This window comes from Myodes glareolus, chromosome 3, assembly GCF_982192425.1.
Source record: "Myodes glareolus chromosome 3, mMyoGla1.1, whole genome shotgun sequence".
In the NCBI taxonomy this organism is placed as follows: domain Eukaryota; kingdom Metazoa; phylum Chordata; class Mammalia; order Rodentia; family Cricetidae; genus Myodes; species Myodes glareolus.
The window spans coordinates 39,279,554-39,302,152 of record NC_142028.1 but is presented as its reverse complement, the minus strand read 5'-3'; the positions used below and the strand labels follow the sequence as shown (position 1 = coordinate 39,302,152).

The 22,599-nt window shown below is 38.9% G+C and overlaps 1 long non-coding RNA gene across 1 annotated transcript; it reads right to left on the bottom strand.

The window, feature by feature from the left end:
* Positions 1–5,503: 5,503 nt before the first annotated feature.
* LOC125403176 (uncharacterized) lies at positions 5,504–8,992 on the bottom strand. Its single transcript, XR_007232854.3, has 3 exons — positions 8,936–8,992; positions 6,405–6,577; positions 5,504–5,763 (listed from the first exon to the last, which is right to left on the bottom strand). It is a non-coding gene; the product is annotated as an uncharacterized LOC125403176 (long non-coding RNA).
* Positions 8,993–22,599: the final 13,607 nt, after the last annotated feature.

The following is a 22,599-nucleotide window of genomic DNA, read 5'->3' as shown; positions in this document are numbered from 1 at the left end:
GGAATCTGCCCTTTGTTCTCAAGGCTTAGAAAAGAAAATTTTCACACACACACAAAAAATGTACACGCAGACATTATCCGTAGTGATCAATGATCAGAATTTACTTTTGAAAGAAAAATAAATGTTAAAATACGGTCTAGGAGGATGTTCAGTGGATAAAATGGCTGTTGTGCAAGGATGAGAAACTGAGTTCAAATCCTAATACTCATATGAAGTCAGGTACATCAGGTATTATAATCACTAGTGCTAGCTGTGTGCGGGTGGAAAGAAAGGAATCTGAAGCTTATTAGCTTGCCAGTCTGGCTGTACTGACGATCTCCGGCTGGACTGAGAGATCCCGTCTCAAAAGACTAAGGTGGAAATTGAAGATGACAGCTGAAGTTGACCTCTCTTCTCCACACACTCACACGTGTGCGAGCGCGTGCGCACACACACACACACAAATAAGAATGTATACTATACACACGAGTCCTCATGTGCACATGCTAACATACATGCACATTAAAAAAGAAAAAATATATGAAGAGAATTAAGAAAGCCCCAAACTTCAATTAAATAATCAGTAAGACAGAAATCAGTAGAAATTGTTAGAGAAAAAAAAATACTGGGAAGGAAAGGAGTGGAGCACTTACCTAGAATGTCCTGTGAATGAAAGCTCCTTAAGGGATCTGTACTTTCCACTGACCCTTCTGCAAAGCTAACAGATTCTAACTCCGATGACTGTGGAGAGAAATGTTGGAAGTTCAGAGCTGAATTTTGTTGTAGCATGTTTAGCCCCAGTAATAGCCTTTAAATGATCTTATTGGTATCTGACCTGACAACTGTGTGTCTGGGGGATAAATTACTAGTTTCCCAGCAAAGAGCCAAGAATACTATCAGCTAGTATTGGAGGCCTCTAACACGCATCTCAGCTTTAACCCTCTGACCTAATGTTTCTACCACTGTATTTGAAAAGTGCCTTGATTTATGATTTTATTATTCTATTACTATAAAAACTTCATGAAACTGCCTCCACACTGGAACAAGGAATTTAAAACGACCTAAATCTGTGTTCTCCAGCCATCATCACTTATATTTGGCTCCAGAATAAATTCACTTATCCCCTTTGAAATGAGAGATGTGTGTTTTCTTAATCCATTGGTACAAGATGTTGAGCTCAATACTAAACACTGAAGCAAAACAAACAAGAATAGCCAAAGAGAAGAAAAAATAAAATAAAGGACCTTGGAATGCAAGTTTCTCCAAATCAAAAGAGTCATGCCAATGGAATGCTCTCCTCCAACTGAGAGACCCACTGGCACTCATTCTTTGAGTAGTTGGATCATTTAGAAAGTCTTGATTTTTCCAGCAATGGAAAACAGAATGGTTTGTGGGGAAATCATAAATGCCTTACAGTCTACACCAAGAAACTCTAAGACTAACAGTATATTTAAATTCTACATCAAACCATGATGCACTGACCTCCACACAAAACCTGCTATTCCCTTTGCCTCCAGGCTAAGCTCTGCTTTCCTCTTTATGCAATTTCTTTTTCATTTGCCCTCCACCCTTCTCAAAGTAGTTGCCACAGGTTCAGACCTTAACTCCCAGCCTCCCACAGTGGTCAAAGGGGCCGTGGGTTTGATGCTCACAGGCTAGACTTTGGTCATCTGTCTATTGAAAGACAATTCCCACGAGAGAAAACAATAAATTGGGTGTATAGGGAAGTAGGGAGGATCTGAAAAGTATTTGGGACAATATGGTAGAAAATGGAATGCATTAACAAATTTTAAAAGAAAATAAGCCTTCCCTAAAGTAACAACTGAATTCTGAAAACACTACCTTTTGTCTTACTTAAGCTTCTTGTTATTAACATTTTCATTAATTTTACTTGGCTTTGATCAATGAAAATGTTACATACACAATGGAGATAAGTCATTGGATAATTTCTATCCATTCTCTGTCCAGTTAAAATAATTATGCTTTTCTGTAGATGAACTGTTATTAAGAAGACAGTAGCGTTAGCCATATTTAGGGCTGTAAAAATGTTCTGTCCATTAAGCCTATGGGATTCTGTGAGGTCTAGTATATCAGCAGCTCTCTATGAGTTGCTCTGGTCACTTCCTAAGCCTCTATACTGCCTGCATTTACCACACTTGTACATCAGGAAGCAAGGTCTACACATATCCATCCCAATCTACTCAATTTCAGTGCGGCTGATATTGTTTAGAATATCAAGTCATTCAACACAGCCCAGAAGAAATGGCTATGAGCACTGCGAAGGTTCTTTGGTACACTTAGTAAAGCAAGGCACATTCTGTTATGAAAGACAATAGATTGTGAGTCTCAGACAGAAAAAAGGTGTCTGCAGTGCACCTGCTGAGGCATCTCTACACACCAACATATGCTGTCTTTCAGTGCAATCTGTAAGGAAAAGTTGCATATTGCTTCTACACTGTATTTTCACAGAGTCTAATTGCAAGTTGGAATCCAGATGGAAGTAAGGCTAACTTTCAGTGCAGAGGGATGAAAGACACTCATCTTCACAGAGGTGGGTGGGGGGCAAATACTATGTCATCTCCCAAGTTGTATCAGTTTTCTTCAGAGAGAGTGCAGAGAGATTCTTCCTGGTCCCTAACCAGGAAGGTAAACACCAGAAAGGGACACATGTTCTTAGTTTGATCCCATGTTCCCACCCTTCTTCTTCCTGTACTACCCCCTGCCTTGTGGAAAAAAATCTCTAGATACAAAATAGCTAAGAGAGAGAACATAGGTAGAAACTCCCTTCACAGACTGCTGGGTCTGATGTATTAGAAACTGGTTTAAAACATAAAAGAATGTTAACAGAAATCTAAGTTAAAACAAAGGGCAACAAAAGCCAGAAGGAGTGGAACATGTCTGTAATCCTGGCACTCTAGATATGTAGGCGTGAGGGGGAGGAATTCAAGGTCACTCAGCTACATAGAGAGATCCAGAGGTCAAGGAAAGCCTGTGCTTAAGATGACTCTGTCTGAAAGGAAATGTAAATGTAATATAAAAGAAAAGAAAAAATAAACAACCCCCAGTGGCAGTGACAGCAACAAAGCACTCTTAGCTATACTCATTCTGTGATCAAACGCAAAATGAATTCCAATTTTTAAATCACTAGTAAAATTCTTGCAAGAGAAATTAAGTAAAGCATTAAATACGGATGAAAAACAGATGTTGCCCCTGTAGTAGCTAAATTAGGTTTTTGCTAGTTTCTGTAAGCAAGGTGTTATTTAGGACTCTGTCTTATTTAACTTTCTATTTCTGTGAAGAGACACCATGAACATGACAACTTTTCAAAGAAAAACATCACATAACTGAAATGGTGGCTTACGGTTTCAGAGATTCAGTCCATTATCATCATGGCGGGGAGCATGGGGACATGGTGCTGGAGGAGCTGCTACATGTTGATTTGCAGGCAACACTGTCTTTCTGGGATAGCTTGACCACGTATGAGACCTCAAAGCCTACCTCGACAGAGTCACATTTGCTACAAGAACATACCATACAAGAACATCTCCAACAATGCCATACCCCCTAACAGTGCCACTCCCTTTGGGGTACATTTTCTTTTAAACCAGCAGCGATCCCCCCAGCCATACACCTAACTCTCCCATATAAAACACAGGGAGTATCCAACCACAACCATACACTTATTGGCTGAAGGTTCTTTGTTGTCTGCTGTTTGTCAGACATTAACTGTCTACCAGTCTCCAAATACTGTTTGCTTCAGTCTCTGCTTTATTCTAGTTGAGTGACAGTGAACTGGGGATCAAAGAGATTAAATTGTCTTTGTTCAGAAACATTGGCAGAGGTGGCCTTGTACAGTTTTTCCCCTTTGCACCTTTTGTGAATCAAACCTATACCATTTGTTTCATCTCAATATCTCAATGGAAAGAAGAAAGGAAGCACCGCAGAGACACAGGGAGGCACAAAGACCTGTTCTCTCAGTAAGGTGAGGTGAGGTAACCTAGTCACAAAGATGACATTCACTTATCCTGTTTGTGAAAAAGTCATATGACATCTTACAAGATACTTTATGGGCATCTTCCTCACGTTTTGATTCACAGAATCTTGAGGTCACTGCTTCAGCTAGGCTGGTGGCCCTTGAACTCAAGGGGTAACTCCATTTGCCTTGCAAAACTGTGGTTACCAGAGCCTCCGTGTCACCGAGCTTTTGATGTGAGTCTGGGGATCTGAACACAGATCCTCATGCGTATACATCAAGCACCTTATTGACTGACGATTCTCCTCAGCCTTAGGAACTCATTTTTAACAAGGAAAATATCTTAGGTCACTATGTGACCAGAAACCAAGTCCATAAAAGCTCCATGCTTTCTCTTCCATGGCTCTCACTCCTGAGTTAGTTGCTCTTTGCAGTGCCAGACATGCTATAAAAATCCCATGTGACAGTAACCCAAGGGTTTCTGACATCAGGCACGCCACAAACAGGACAGGATGGGAGTCTGCCCTCCCCAGGCAGACTCTGCTTTTGACTGTGACCTCATGGGACCTTGGGAGCTGTTGAAGCAACTTCTCCACATGGCACAACTACACATCACTCAAGCTGGGAAACACCTGCTTACCTAAAGGTCTAGATCTGAGTAAAATAAAAGATACCTTCATGCTCAGATATGCAAAAAAAAGACAGCGTGGTGAAGTAAAGCAAAGTCATATGCTTCTAGAGGCTTAGAAGAATAATGGTATTCTTACAGTAGCATGTCCAAAACCAATGTAGATGGAAAGGAACAGTCAGGGATGCTCACCAGGAGAAAGGTAAGGAGACCCTTGCAAAGGTCATTCAAGGAAATCATTTTTCATGGTGCAGACTGGGTTAAAAGTATTCCAGATGTACAGTGAAGAAAGGCAGGAAAGTATACAAGTTATAAAGAAAAATGTTTTGGAAAGTTGTGTTAAACAATCTTAAAAAACACTGTACAAAAGTGTATTGCTCTGTCATCTTGAAGATAGTAAGCATAGAAGTTAAGAGGTGGTTCTTTCTATGAAGGAGATTGAAGGCTTGTTGTAGGTCTGAGAACCACAGATAGACCATATCCATTGGAGACTCGCATGAAATCAAAAACAGATCAAAACGATAAGATGTTGGGGACTAGAGAGATTGCCCAGTGACCAAGAGCGCTTGCTGCTCTTCCACGGAACCCAAGTTCAATTCTTAGCAACCACATGGTAGTTAACAACTATCCATAACACCAGTCATAGAGGATACAATGCCCACTTCTGACTGCTGTAGGAACCAGGCATGTGCATGGTACACATTCATATCTGCAAGCATAGAATAAATAGATAGATGGATACATAAATAAATAATTGTTACAGATAGGTAGATAGATAGGTAGATTATAGATAGATTGATTGATTGATAGATAGATAGATGATAGATATTAGATAAAGAAGACAAAATGGTATGAAACCACCTATGATAGGATATGAGCAAGATATATACATAAAAGTCCATGGATATTCAATCAAGTCCATGTGGCAGAGATAGCTGATGGTACCTGGATACTCTCTCTGTTTTCTACTAAACTTCAACACCCCCAGGGCAGAGTACTGGTGATATTCAAGCGTAAGGGGAGAGGGTGAGGATACAACTCCACAATGGCTTGGTGCTTCCATCCAGGATAACCATGTGAATGACATAGCTCCTCTCCATCCTTCCAACAATTGATTTGGTTCATTCAATCCCATGCTCCTTGGCTGATAATTTACTGAGACTGTATTCTTATTGATGCTGACCTGTGGGGAGAGAGGGAGGGAGAGAGAGAGAGAGAGAGAGAGGGAGAAAGAGAGAGAGAGAGAGAGAGAGAGAGAGAGAGTGAGAAAGAGAGAGAGAGAGAGAAAGAGAGAGAGAGAGAGAGAGAGCAGAAGCTCTGAGTGTTGTAAGGAGGCTGCTTGTTGGTTCCCGGCTGCCCATCCCCAAAATAAGTACACAGAAACTGTATTAATTAAATCACTTTTTGGCCTGTTAACTCTATCTCCTTGTTGACTAACTCTTACATATTAATTTAACCAATTTCTATTAATCTGTGTATTACCACAAGGCTGTGACTTACCAGAAAAAGTTCCATCATCTGTCTCTGGCAGGACTACATGACTCCTCTGACCTTCTTTCTCCCCGCATTCAGCTTAATTTTCCCCACCTAGCCCTCTTTCAAAATTCAAACTTTCAAAATTCTAGAATTGACAGAGACATCTCATTTTGGACTGTCACCCAAAGTTCTTCTGTACCATTGGGGCATCCATCTTCAGCCTACAGACCCATAGTATCCAGCAGACTTTCCCACAAAGCTGGAAATTTCAGTCACTTTCTTCTGTGTCCTGCAGAATGTGTCTGGCAGACTCTTTCATGTAGCAGGAACCCCGAAGGGCAGTCTCACCTTTAGGTAAGTTCAGCAGTCATTTCTCTGTGGGTTCTGTATGTCCAGTTCACCAACAAGTCCAGGAAAGAGCAGTTTCTTGCCCAAATGGCTATCAAACTTCATAAGGAGCCTCTTCAATGCCCATCCTCTTGGAGTCCGAATCCATACTGGGCACCAGATGAAGAAGGACGCTTAAAAGAAAACCCACACTAGCTCAGAATTGAATATAATAGAGGGTTATTTATTTAGGGGTAGACTCACAGATCGCAATGCTCTACTTGAACAGGGAAAAGCATCCAAAATGCTGCAGCCAGAAGAGAGAGAAAACACATGCTTTACATTAGCATATATAGTATATGAGGCCCCACCCGAATAGGTGGGTAACTTAAAGGCTACTGGCTGCAGGAATTCCTACAGCATCTGAGATCTACTGCTTGTTTAAAGATGAGGGAAAACTAGAGAGATGGATCCATGGTTAAAAGAGTGTTTGTTGCTCTTACCTAAGACATGAGTTTGGTTCCCAACATACACACTGAGTGACTCAAAACCACCTACAACTCTGGTTCCAGTGAATCTGATACCTTCCTCTGGTCTCTGTGGGCCCCTTAACAGATGTAGCATATGTGTGTAAGCACACGCACATGTAGGCATATGTGAACACACAAACATATAAATGAAAACAAATCTTAAAGGTAAGAGCTAATTTGGAAGATTGAAAGTAACCATTTTGTATATAACATAGGATCTGTGGTAGTGTATTTAGTATAAGGATGGAACAAACAAACATCAATGGCTAGAGGAATCAGAAATGCCTGATGAAGGAGAGAGGCTCTGTTAATATGCAAAGTGAGGATCATTCTTTGGAAGGAATAGGTGAGATTCCCAAAGATAGGAGCACAGAGAGCCAAGACACACACTACAGGATGTGGATCCAGGTAGGGGAGAGATAAAATGTGAGAAAAGGATACAGATGCTACCACATGGAGGGAAAGATTCTATAGACAAGACAAGGGAAATCATATTCTCCACATGATTATCTTTGATATGACCTCATTCACATTAGAAAGACTCGAGAATTTTCAAAACTTATGGTGTTTCTATTGCTTGCGAAAGTGATTCTGCAGAGCAGGAACATGCAATAATATGAATGCTTGGATGTTTAAGAACTCCAAGAAAAGTACAGCAGCTGGGATATGTGCAAAAGAATAATCTGTTATGTGTAGAAATGAGCACCATACGTTTGCCTTGATGGGGGAGTTCTTTGGAAGCTTCATTGCAGCACCGTGAAAAATTAGAGCAGAGAAACTTTTCCAGCCAAAAGGGAGAAACGTGATGGATTCTTTTAATTTTCTTGAAGCTCAAATGTTCCCTCGCATATGCCAGTGTCACAAGAGGGAAACAAAAGCGGATGGGTATTGGCCTCGTGCTCTTTTGAAAAACCTAAATGAAACCACTTATTGTGCCAGATAAGTAATCCAATCATTTATTAATGACTGTATTATATATGTATGTGTGATTTCAGGCTTGATATATATATAATAGACTCTTCACTGAGGCATGAAAATGTATACTCATGAGAGGGAATTTTTCAGGCGAGGAAGACACACTAAGGTTGACAAGGGTGTTCTGTATTCACCAAGACTGCCACCGTGACCTGGTCTCTATAGTATTGACTTACGCAATGAACAGCTGAGAAGCTAAGTGTATAGATAGAGTAAATGACTTGTCCCGAGGCATTCAGCTGACCAGATTGCCTTTTGTTATAAATCCATGTCCAAGGTTATTTCTAATACATCAAGATAATTTCTGAGGCAGTTACTCTTCATTGTCAACTTGATGGGATTTATACTATCACATCTTAACCCTTCGAGGGAGGGTTCAGAGATATTTAACTCAACCGGAAAGACCCACCTCAAATATAGGCAGCATCACCCCATGGACCAGGGTCCTAGACCAAACAAAAAAGTGAACTAAACACCAGAAAGCATCTCTTTCTGCATCCTGGCTGTGGGTAAAGTGGGAACATCTGCCTCATGATCCAGCAACAACCCCTTCCCTGACATAACAGAATGTACCCCAAACTAGGAGGCAAAGTAAACCTTCCCTCGCCTAAGTGTCTTGGATCCATGATTTATTCACAACAAGAAGAAAAGTAACCAATGAAATAAGTTACCAAAAAAGCCACCCTGTATGTAGGCAAGATGGCTTACTTACTGGTAAGTAAAGAGCTTGTGTCCAAGTCAGATGACCTGAATCCAATCCTCAGAACACACATGGTGAAAAATGAACCAAATGTATAAGTTGTTCTCTGACTTCCATGTGTGCCAGAGTAAATACAGGCACAGGTGTACATTCATATTCTCTATGTGCATAAAACAAATCAAAAGTCCATCCCACTCCTGGCCTTGATTCATGGCCTCCAATAACTATTTATTGTCTATTAGAGAAAGACCCAACATTCTTCAGAGAGCACACATATGTAAAAGGGCCTTCATGTACCATTCTGATCTCAGTCTCTACCTTCAACTTCATCATACCCTTAACCTCACCATGTTTTCAGGGCCCCATCCTCAAAGGATTCATGTGTAGAGACATGTGAAATAGAGAACACCTCCAACCCAAAATTTAGAACTATAAAGCACTCCAAATTCTGGAGCATTGTGAGATGTTATATTGGCATCATAAATGTGAAGCCCCATACTCAACCATGACTGGTGGCTGCTATGAAAATGCAGGTCCACTAACAACTTTCTGCTAATCTTTCTTTAGACTGTGTGCATAAGGAGTATGCAAGAAAAACAGAGCTAACCTACATCTGAAAACTATCTGTCAAGGAGTGCCCTCCCCTCTCACATTATAACCCATAAATGTTGAAGATGATAGCCATGTCTTTCCTGGCACTGTAGTCTGGGTCCAAGCTCAACTGAACCATGGACTAAATGTTTAGTTAAAAAAGATTTAAATGCACTATAATTATTAATATGTTTATACGAACACTTACAGCCATCTATCTTAACAGAACTTTGAGATTTGAAAAGCCTGGGGGGGGGTTCACATCTCTATGTCCTTATCCTGACTCAGGTAGCTTACTGTTTTCTATCCTCAGCACTGTTGGCTGGACTATTGCTCACTGTGTGTGTACAATGTTCTGTTCTGGTTACAACACTATTATGTACCCTCTACTTATCATGTCAATAGCAACCCTCCTCCTCACTCGAGATCATTGAAAATACGTTTTTACTTGGCTAAAATTCCCTGGGGACAAAGTCAGTTTCCCTGTCTGGCACCTATACTCCATCATTCTTTCCTGAAAAGCACCATGAACTTCTTACCCAAATCATTTATCATTTGCCAAATCATACAAATAGACTGTCTTATCAATGCCTCTGATACTTTTCAAATTGTTTTCATGTTCACTTTATATTTAAGATTCAAACCCAGGTACTCCAAACCTAGGACCAGAATTCTTGATCTAGGTATAGAATTTTGAAAAAGTTACTAAACTCTCTGGCCTCATTTTCCTCAATTATAAAATGAATATGTGGTAAGGATTAAATGAGATGATTGTGGCACAAAAATGGTCCAGAAAAAAAAATGGATAAATATCCCTGTTCCAATCAAGTACAGTTATAGGGGCAGGCTGAGTATTTTTTTTTAAGTCTTCAGGGGTAAATGTTAGAGGAAATAATGTTTAGCCCTTTTTCCTGAAATGAATATTAGATAAACATATCACCATTGAAATGATGAATTACATGACTCCAGAATTTAATTAGCACTTGTTAAAGAAAAGACTATTTTTTCTAGGTTTTTTTGATGGTATTCAGAAAAGGTGAAGTCATCTCTAAAGTTAATGCATCTTTCTGGTGTTCTAGGCTGTCAGACTTAATGTACATTTTCTTAAGATGTCAACAAAGTTTTTTGGGGCAAATTGGAGGTTAAATGGGGGATTCAATGGGTAAATAATATCATGTAGGTTGTTCAGGAATACAAACTCTAACATCACACATATACAAACATCTGCACACATATAAGCACATACACACACAAACACACACACACACACACATCAAAGTTGCAGTACCTTCTTACTCAAGAGAAAGTCCAAAATATACTGTAATAGTTGTAATAATATTGCCATAAACATTATAACCCCATGAGCCAGTCACCTCAAGCTAAAGAATTTTTTTGTCACATCCATGGATCCTCAAGTACAGTTTAGATTTATGGCCATGGTTCAGATGTAGCTAGAAAGCAAGAGCACAGCTGGAATGAAGATTATAATCAGAGAGTTAGTCAATAGTGACAGAGAAAAATTCATCTTCATACCACCAAACCTATACAGCCAGTGGGTAAAATGGAGAGCAGGAAGTTTTCTGAAAGCATGGCTCCCTTTCAGATTCTAATTCTTTTTCACCCAATGGTGTGGAATATTTGTTTACACTGTGTGAAGATGAGCCACTGTAATTGGTTTAACAAAGAATTGAATGGTCAATAGGTATGCAGGAGAGAACAGGCGGGACTTCCAGGCAGAGAGGGGAATGCTGGATGAATTCAGGCACATGGGAGATTCCAGCGAGATGCAGAGGAAGTTGGACATACAAATTGGAAGATATGTAATAGCCACATGGCAGAACATGGATAAATAGAAGAAAGTTCATTTGGGAAATGATATCAATTTGGGAAATGATAGTTGGGAAAAAGACTAAAGGCCAAACGTTCAAAAGTAATAATATATCTTTATGTCATTATTGGCAAACTGGCAGTCCAAGAAAGTTCAATGATAAAGCTTACTACACAATAGATTGTCTAAGGTATCCATAATGATTCTTGATTCGACTACCTTAAATGTCAAGTCCTCTGGTTTTCTAAAAGTTACCTTTGATTTTTCAGCTTGCAAGGAAACAGAATCTAGTCAGGCAGATATAGAGGTGGTTTAGTACATTAAGATAATGATTAAGTCTATGAACCTACTACAAGAAAAACATACTAGAACATGGAAAGGTTATTCTTTAAAGTTAATGAGTCTCTATCTCTGGTCCCCCCCCCACAGGAGAAGAACGTGGTGTTATAGTAAAAATGTAAAATTTCCATAATTTCTTTTGTATCCATAGTTGAGTTTAATTTGATATGACTGGGGAATGCATGTGTTCACCTTTATTGGGGGATGGGTTAAATATGGTAAAGTCAAGGAATGTGTCCTAAATCATGATCTTCAGGAGTAGAACAAGGACTCAAAATCTAAGACACTGAATCTAAGTCTCATGTGCCTTCTATCACACACTGAGTGTACTGAGCAGTAATTCAGAATTGGGAGCTAAAATTATTTCAAAGATCCATAAGAAATGAGAGTCAGGTAATACAAACACAGAGATATAATCTTTAAGGGACGGAGGCCTATACAACAAGTTTTAAAAAAAATTCTCCTTGACTTTGTTGTGTTTATCCACATGCTGGACATAACTCAGGGAAGCACCTACAATTTTCAACTGGTCAGTAGACAGTTCCCAAACTCAAACATATAGAGAAAATATAATTACAAAAGAAAACATGGCCAAATATCTAGAAATTCTTGGAGCATTTTGAATAGTATCATATAATTACAATTGAAAATGCAAAGTAGAAATTCCTGAGACAGCCGTGGTCAAGAATTGCCCGAAGTTAGCAAGTGACCAGACAAACAAGATCAACAAACACCTAGTGACATCAACACTAGAAAGTCTCAGTCAACAGAAATCTTATATTACATTAGAGTCAGCAGATCCTCCTCATATACCTGTGAAATAGCTCCAGGAGTCAAATCTGTAGTTCATGCAGCTGCTGCCCACTTATCAACCATTTATTTCCATCTTTACCTGCCTTATTTGGATGTTTGCCTTACTCACATTGATTTTGCTCAATTACAATGTCTGAAGATGAAGGAGACACAAAGTGCCACAACAGACCTGGGAACCAGTAGGTACACAGGGAGGTCCCAGAAGCATAACTGCAGTTGGCACCATCAAAAATCAGACAAAGAAATGCTTTTTTGTATGAGTGGGTTAACAATATGGATAAACAGGGAGACTGGAAGAAGTCAAGGAACCAGATGGATGGTAACACCGGGAGAGGCAAAAGTAGGTTTCTCCAAAGTTTTAAAAGACTTTTTTTTCATTGAACAGAACCCAGTTGGTGATTTGAATCTCAGTTTGATTGAATTCTACAAGTTGTCAGACGTCAAAGAGATTACTCATAATAACCAAACATAAGAAACTCAAGTCCATTATCTCCAATCACTTGGCTAGTGCCCAAAGTTCCATCACTGCAATGGCTAGTCCCCGCATAGGATCCCTTCCTTCTCAGGGAATAAGTCGAAGGTACCAAAGAGTTACCATGCTTCAGCCTGAAAGCTGTATCTCAAAGTGGCGAGCCTAATGACCTAAGTGGTGGCGAATTTACAGGCCAGGGATGGCAATTCAGTGTGGCCCAGAAATCATGTATATCATCCTAGTACTAGAGCAAGAAAATGCTAGAGAGATAGCTCAATAGAAACAAGAAATCACAGATGTTTCTCCTTAACACAGAGATTTTTGTTTACTTTCACCCATCCTAAAGAGATCTGGATTTTTCTGCCATCCTAAACTCATTAGTATCTGGTTTTATCACCATTCACTTTTGCTCATGAAATTGGAGAGGATGTAAATGGACTTTTGAATATGAAAATACCTAATTATTAGGAAATATAGCAACAATAATTCTGGACCAAAGAATCCGCTGGACTCACTAGAGCCGGAATGACAAATCCAATGTCACCTAGTTTCTCTGAGAACTAGGACCCACACCTTCTTCATGCGTTCTGAAGACTGTATAAGGAACTACCTGACAAATATGTTTGGACCCTCAAACAAAATCAACATTAGGCTAGTCTCTCACCTGTGAAGTCACAGAGAGATGGGCTCTATTTCTACTGATTTGTACTTAGATAAAGGCTCTTAGGGTCAATAACAAACCTTTTCTTAGGTGATTGGGTAGCCACCTCTGCTGCTGGCAATACCATAAGTAGAAAAGAGACACCATATACTCTAGAAAAGAGGTAATTGTCCCACATCCCTCAATAATAAAGGTATAGATAGAAATACCGGGGCAGTTTATATCAGAGCAAAGGGGAAAAATCCATGCGAACATCTTCATTTAAACAATCATAGAAACTTGTAGGCTACTTCAAAAGCATCCATACACTCCATATCCAACACTTGGTCTTTTAGCATAATCCTTACATTTAGTTCCCTCCTTCCTTACATCTTTTAACACTGATACATAGTTAACTGTGGTTTGTCCTATTTCATAAAATTTGTTTTAGTTTCTCTGTTGCTATGATAAAACCTTAACCAAACTCAGCTTGATTCAAATTCGAACTCAGCTTGAAGTAAGAGCTGATTTCCTCTGATAACTCTTAGGTTACACTCCATCACTGAGGCAAGTCAGGACAGGAATTCAAGGTAGGAACCTGGAGCCAGGAATTGAAGACACAGCCATGGAGGAACAGTTTACTGGCTTTCTTTTCATGACTCGCCCATTCTGTTTTTCATACAACCCAGACCCACCTACTCAGAGGTGAGTCCATCCACAATGGACTGGCCCCTCAAATATCAACCAACCATTAACCAAAAACATGCCCCACTGGCTTGCTTACAAATCATTCTGATAGAGGAAGAGCTTCCCCTTCCCAAATGATCCTAGCTTGTGCCAGGTTGACAAAAAATTAACCATCACACAGTTGTTGTATTTATGTCCTAAGAAAGACAGGTCAACACAATGAGCTTTTCCTAGCTTTCCTGGTCTCCTATAAACCATGCCAGAGTCAGTTTTCACTGATGGTAATTCCACCCAGTGTGCATATTCTTATTAATCTGAAAATAAACAGATTTCAGTTTCCCATGCCTAGACTCAGAAATGGCCACATGTGGCAAGCACAACTCACCATAAATATTGAATGGCAATACAAACCACTCTCTCTGCCTCCCTTTTGCTTCCTCATGAGAATGAGAGAAGTCTTTGTTCTCCAAGGGCTTTTCAAGGCCAGTCATTCTGTGATTATGCATCATTTCTGCTTCCCCCATCTTAGGCAAAAAACAACAGACCATAGAACAAGTAAATGTGGTATACTGGTCATAAATGACTAAAAGATGTGATTCCCATATTTCCATGTCAATCAAGGCAGATATAAAAACATTCATAACAGAACAAAAACTGAAGTCCCTCCACAGACTTAAAACATTGCTGACTTCCCCAAAGCCAGGTGCGAAAACCAAGATACTCGGCGTGAGGTTCTTAAATGCTGCTGTTACAACTGTTGATAACCTTGCATATCGTTATTTTATTTGTTCTAAGAGCCACTGTTTTCTTGAGGAAAAAATTATTCCAATCAGAAATGCAGCTTCAAGATACAGAAATCAGATTTTCAAACTGAGCTGCATTCCCTGGCTGTTCAATGCAGTCAGTACCAGTCCCAGAAGCATCCCACATCTTACACCCTTTGGACACATTACGGGCAGTGTAGCAGTCATCTCTCATCATCTCACCTTGCATCTACAAGTAAAGCAGGTATCACTTGCTTCTTTGGACACAGAGAGAAATGCCTAGAATCATGAGCACTTCCCTGCAGGGGCAGGGGGACAGTCTTAGAATCAGTGGAAAAATATGGTTTGGCCTTCAAAGAGCCAGACAACCAAAGGTCCTCAAACATCTCTTTTTGAGCTCCCTGCTTTCAGCATACACAAGAAGCCGGAACCTCCTTGTTTTTGTCTTCTATTGTGAATATATGCAAAACAGTAAAATGGTAATTGCAAGAGCCATACACCCTCATTGAGCTCATTTAGTTTAAACGCAGAGAGCTGCAATTCTTGTCATTCATTATCCAGAGATAAAACTCTTCCATGTATTTTTGAAAGAAGGAAATGAAACAGCAGAATTAGGAGGCATGAGTCCATTTAATTATTGTTTACAAGTCTCAGTGGAACAGCATGCCAAGTCTGCTTTGCTACCCAAGCTACATGCTAGACAGAGCCACAGCCTCCTTCTTGCCAATGAATCTGGGTAGTCCTGCCAGAGTTGAAGCAAGTCAATCCATCAAGTGAGAACAAAGTCAGTAGGAGAGAATAAAACACTCTAGTATACAAATGTGAAAGGACAGCCAGTCCTTGGGCTATTCAAACTAATTATCTGATTCTAGAACACTCCTGAGTGAAGGCTCAAATCTTAGGAATGCTTAGGCCCTCACTTGAGACAATACACTCCCAGAATGGTTCTCATGACCATTAGAACCTATGGATGGTGATTTCTCAATTGGGAACACAAATGCTATGGGATGCAACCATAATGGAGACTAAGAGAAGCTATTGGGACCAACAAGAAATCCTTCAAAGTTTCCTCCAAATTCTTTTCATGTCCGTTTTCCTATAGATCCCCAAACTAACTTAATTACATAGTTTTTGAGACCAGCAAGTTTCAAAAAGTGTCTCTTTAGAATATGCGCTGCACATTCCAGTTAAGGTCCGCACTCCTGAAGGTATCTAAGAGAGCTGTGGGTTTAGCAACAGTAAATCACACAAGGATCACAATAGCATGCAAAGTGATAGAGCTGAAAATGCTGGTAAGATTGAAAAATATTAATATATTCCTCTCCAAGGATGGTATTTAAGTGGAAAGTGGACCTTTTAAAATGTGCTGAATAATATTTATTTTAGGGTATAATGAACTGAAGAATTGGCAATTAAAATTAGTATGCCTTGCCAATTTAAATTTAATATGTGTGCAAGCAGGCTTGCACACACATGGGAAAGTCAGAGTACACTTTACTCTATCCTTTCGTTTGGTATATTGGGGTCAAAGTCAGGTCACTCTTAACATAGGCACATTTAAAATGCCATTGTTCATACTTGAGCTTTTCAACATAATACTATGAAATACATATGGACAGTAAAATGGTTATAAGAATGAAGTACATTAACATCTATCTCATCTTTCAACTTACTTTTTGACAAGGGAAGCTAAAATAAAATTAATTTTAAAGGTCTCTAATCTAATACAATTTTATTCAGTATAGTCCTCATGCTATAGGTGGAAAATTATGAAGTTGGAGATTCCACGATGAAATCAAGAAGAATGTAGAAGCTGACAGTCTCTTTTTATTACATACAAATGAAACAAATTCCCTGGAAGTGGGCAGTGAGAGAGACAGGGAAACTTTGGAAATGAGTGGAGGAAGTAGCTTACAGGCAAAATGAACTGCTCCAAAGTCCTCTGTTTTCCAGGTGACAAAATTCTTTCTCATGAGCACAGGTTAGCAATCTAGACGTACCTAGTTATATACACCTATGCTGAAATTAAACAATGAAGAAAAGGAATAGAAGGGTTGTATTTTTCATTAATGGGGTAGAAAGTTCCAGATAAATAAGAGAAGCCAAAATGATCCATGTGGAAATGGATTATAGTTTAAACAGTATTAATTCATCTTTATCCTTAGATATGCATATGTGAATTTACATATAAAATATTTCTGGATACATGTGCATATATATATTAGCATGTACATTCTTTCTTGATCTGTTGCTTCTGGAGGGTAAATAAAGCAACACCTAATATTAAGGGACACACTCTGCACCCAATCTTTTGCTTTTTCATGCATTGTCCAAGAAAAGCAAAACATGACTCACTAGAGAATTCGATAGTTCCAGAACAAGGGCATAAAACAAATCAAGCCTAAGACAACACCTTGTAGTGCAAACATATTTTAAAACTTTCACTGATGGTGGAAAAAATTAAAGGGACATAGGCATAAACAGGAGCTATCAAAGGCACAAATATAGGAACAAAATGAATTAATGGTTTATTTTGAAACAAAGAAGGTATAACAGGGGCAGCATATTCTAAGAGGTTCAGGGACAAGAGCTTACTAAATATAGCCGTTTCTACTCAATATTTAGAAAGGTCTGACTGTCTTGATCTGACCTGAGAGGTTAGAGGTCAAAGACTACTCTAACTGTTCTAGTCTTACAATCTTGAATACAGATTCTCTTCATTTTATTGCTCAGCAACCCTTGATAAATCACACATACTTTCCAAGCCCAAGTCAGTTTCTCCAGTTCCAGTCTGTATAAAGGAAAGATATGAACAAGAACGCTTTCTATTTTGATTGTTCTAGAACTCAGTATAGCCACTACATTGACTAAAATCTAGTTACATGGTAACTTCTGGCTGACTGTGTGAGAAATAGATGTGTGAGAAACAGTTTATTACAGATGTCCATGTGCTCAACTATAAATACAGGGTTATAAAAAACTTTTAATGAAAAATTATTTCATCCAAAGTTCTATTAGTACAGTAGTAATGCAAGTTAATTTTTGCAGCTTAACACAAGCCAAAGTCATCTGGGAGAAGGAAACCTTAACCAAGTAAAAGCTGGCCTGTGGAAATTTCTGTGGGGCATCCTCTAGATAAATGGTTGATGTGGGAGGGCCCAGTCCACTGTAGATGGTACCACCTCTGGGTAGAAGATCTGGGTTGTATAAGTAAACAGGTTGAGAAAGCCATGGGGAGCAAGCTAGTAAGTAAATTCCACCATGGCCTCTTCTTCAGTTTCTTCCTCCCTATTCCTGCCTTGACCATCATCCAGGGTTTTCTTAGAGAGTGAACTTTCTCCTGTAAGTCAAATAGACCCTTTCCACCCAAGTCAGTTGGGTTAGTGTTTTATGAAATCAATAGAAAGACAAACTAGGACAGGAAGGGAACGATACATTGTAGGGGCTGGAGAGATGGCTCAGTGGTCAAGAGTACTTTCTGTTATTACGGAGCATCTAAATTTGGTTCTCAGTACCCATGCTGGGTAACTCATAACCTCCTGGAATTCCAGGATTCTCTATGTATCTGCACATACATGTGTGCTTTGTCTCTGTCTTTGTCTCTCTCTCTCTCTCTCTCTGAAACTTTACGTTGGAAATAAGTAGCAAATATATTTCAGAAGAACTTCATAGAGGATCTGCAAAGAAACCCAGTTCTGTCAGAAGACACTGGCAAGAAGCACTCTAAATATTGCTCCCTCTGCTCCATATACTTGATATGTTTCTTCCCCTTTCCATTCTCCTCTCTCTGGATTAATTCTATTCATTATTTTGACTTCAACATATATATGAATTCCATTCTATATATATATTTTAGACACAGTGACTCATGCATCCTAGGTTGACTTTGCATTCCAAACTCGCATGCCTGAGCTCCCTGAGAGATAGGATTACAGGTGTGCAACGCTACACCCAAATTGGATCCCACTTAGAAGCTGTCTTAGTCCTAATGTGCTCATATAATAACCATGGCTTATACTGAGTATCTTATAAACACCATCAACTGATTATCTCATAGTTCTGTGGACTGCGAGATGAAAGAGCCCCATAGAATCCCCTTTAGAAAGGCACTGATCCCATTGATGAGGACTCTACCTGGACATCTCTCCAAAAGGCTAACTTCATAATGCAGTTACGAGTCACCATATATTAATTTGGAGGTAGATACAAAAAGACTTCATTAAACTTAGAGCAGGCGAAAGGCACATTCCTTATACTGTCGTTATAAGAAAGACTGCAAAGGTAACATATAACCCGTCAGGTTCTACATCCTTCATTTAACTGTGCTCCATAGACGTAGAAACCATGCCTTATTAATTTGTCATAATAGCCATAAAGCCTGGTATATAAGCACCAAGTAAATGCTACTTGAATAAATATATAAACAAGACATTAACCTCTCTATTGAACTATTAATCATTATGTATACTCATTGCTGTTTTATTAATTTATCCCCAGAATCTATATGTACCTAGCCAAAAAAAGAAAGAAACCATATGCAGCTGACATTCAAATAAATGACATACCAAAGAGAATCAAAAAAACAAAGTTACCCAAATAGATAACTTTTTAGGGATTATATCTGCTTATTCTCTTTGCTCAGTAGCCATGTCCTCTAGTTACCTTTTATGGTGTTTAAACTTACACATAGATTATAAGACAAAAAAAATTGGGAAAACCAATGAGATATTAAGGAGAAGTTGGAAAAAATCCTTCAAAATAGATATGCTTAGTCTCTCCAACCCTTCTAGAGACATAGCCCATGAGAGTCTGTATCAAGCTTGTTCGTTTGGGCCGCCAAACAGTTCCCAAATCATGACTCAGAGACTTAGTATTAGTTATGAATGCTTGGCCTTAACTTAGGCTCAATTCTTGATAGCTCTTATAACTTAACTTCTTTATCTTCATCTATATTTTCCTTAGGGCTTTTTAACTTTTTTTCTTCTGTGTATCTTAACTTTCACTGTTTCTCATGACTGGCTGGCTGGCAGCTACTTGCCTTCTGGCTCCAGATGTGTTCCTCCTTTCTCCCTCATTCTCCTGACTTCTCTTCTTCTCTCATTTCTTGAGCCTAGATTTCTCCTCCTACTTAATCTCTCTGCCTGCCAGCCCCACCTATCCTTCTCTTGCCTAGCTATTGGCCATTCAGATTTTCAGTAGACCAATTACCTTAGGCACGCAAGGTGAAACAGCAACACATTTTTCTTAATTAAACAAATGAAGCATAAACAAATGTAACACATCCTTACATCATCAAATAAACGCAGTACAAACTAAAGTAACACGCCTTTACACAGTTAAAAGTAATGTCCCGCAGCATAAACAAGAGTAACACATCTTCATATAGTTAAATATTCCTCAGCATAACCAAACGTAACACATCTTTTCCCAGTTAGAATAATATTCCACAGCAAGAGTCAGCTCAGACTGTCATGGAGTTTAAAAAAATGTTGAATAATCAAAGTGTCCGGGTTCTTAATGAAACCCTTTTTAAGACTGCTTCCTGCTGTTTCTGTCTCTCACTGACCACCGCGGTTCTGAGCCTTTCAAATGCCTTGAAAATCTTCATCCCCAGTTGGAAAGAGTTACATTTGTTTTTCCATTTTGTTCTCTCTATTTTTAATCACGAGAGTGACAGAGTCAATCTATCATGTTCTCAGTCCAAAGGGACATCCTTTCTCCACTCCCACATTTTTATCACATATTGTAGAAGTCAAGATTGGAGATGTAGTTCAGTAGGTAGAGTGTATGTCTAGTTTCCATGAAGCCCTGAATTTTATCCCCAACACTACATAAAGTGGGCATGGTAGTACATTCCTGACACCCTGGGTGTGGGAGGTAAAAGCACGAGGACCAGATATTTGAGGTCATTCTAGGCTATATATCAAGCTGGAGGCAAGCCTGGACCATATGAGACCCTGTCTCAAAAAGACAATGATAGAATTACAGCTAACTGGATCACTTATTTTTCTGTTTTATTGGTTTTGGAGTAAAAAATCATTAATATTGAAATGCCCTTGCTTACTTTTAACTATTCAAGAGTGTTGTAACATGAATAGTTGTACCATCCCCAAATTTATATGCTAAAATCTCACTTTATTTCAAGTGATTTTAATGGTATAGAAAGCCTTTGGAAAGTGATTTGGTTGTGACAGCACAGTTGGGTCTTGTCATCCCTTCCTCTATGTGAAGGCACAAGAAGTCATCAGCTATGAGCAGGAAGTAAGCCCTCATCAGACTCTAGATCTCTCAGCACCCTGATCATGGACCACCAACCTCTGAAATCCTTAAGAATAATTTTTCATGGTTATAACCTACATAGGTTATTGACTTTTGTTACAGCATCCCCAAAAGATTAAGATTTAGAGATAAAACCTTGCTGATTTATTTGATGTTCTCTTTGGCCCTACAAATTTCTTTGGAATGTTTTCAGAGTCCTGGGAATTACCCATGAAATCCAGCCTTAGAGCTGAATCACCAGAGCTTTCAATGCCATAAATATAAAACTCTCCAAATGCATGCCCAGTCAAGGCAAATGATTCATATTTCCTAAAACCAACCCTACTTTATTTGATGCTGGTAAGAAATTCTTTCTGTGTACTAACAACTTAAGAGCAAAAAGAGACTGCATATACTATCTGCCCTCAAGACAGACAGACATCATCCAGTTTCCATTGGTAAGTATAGAAGAAAGCATTATAAGGCATCTGTGACATTGGTAGGCTTGTCTCCATATTGGTCACTCATAGTTTGAACATTATCAGAGACTTGTCTGGCCCCATGGGTGCTGAATATGCTATGGCCTTCACAACTAACTGAGCATATGGGTTAAGTGGGTGAGAAACAGAAGGAAACATCTTCTTTGTGTTATTTCAGAATACTCACACAATATTTTACTAAATATTCAACACCCAAAGAAATAAACTATTCATAAAAATCCTCTCTTCTCACAAGAACAAATTTGAACTCAATTATGTCCAGGTTAAAAAGTTGTTACATTCCTCACTTCACCACACCCCTACAACACACACACACACACACACACACAAGCTGTTAAAATAAAAAAAAGCATGGATTATTTTCTTGTGAAGCAGATAGATAGATAGATAGATAGATAGATAGATAGATAGATAGATGAATGATAGATTTATTATATGTGTATGGATGGTGAGATATATGTATTTATCTATGTATGTATATATGTATGGGCAGAAGTTGATGTTCATATATTTTTTCTGAGTTCTTTTGAAATCTTCCAATACAGGAAGCACATTTTCAACTTTAAATTTTTGTTTAAAAATATGCAATTATAAACTCTTGGAAGAAAATTAGCTATGAGAACTCACTAAAGAAACTGCACACTGTTTTTTTAAAGGACAAACATTCATGTATAAAATATTAATTTATTCTCTCCTACAAGTAAGAAGCCTCCATTGATTTTCTTTGCTCAAAGTCATCAGGTTAATTAAAGGTTTAACGGTAGAATCTGGCTCCACTTAGATGAACTCTCTTCTTTCTTTGAACCTGCTTCTTGTCACATTATAAATGTAAAACCTGTTCCAGCAAGTCTGGAAGCAACTTGGTTATTGATCTCCTAAAACCCAAGACTTGAGATTTGCCCTTTAACTCCATGGTAGAATGGGTAATGTCTCTCCAGGAGTTGTTGTGAGCCTATCCATCATTTGATATGAAAATCCAGTCATTACCCAAGTGTAAAGGACAGAGAGAGAGAAAGAGAGAGACAGAGAGAGAGAGAGACAGAGAGAGAGAGAGAGAGAGAGAGAGGTGAAAAAATAAATGAGAAACAAATAAGAGGATCTTTGAGCATATTTCCAATC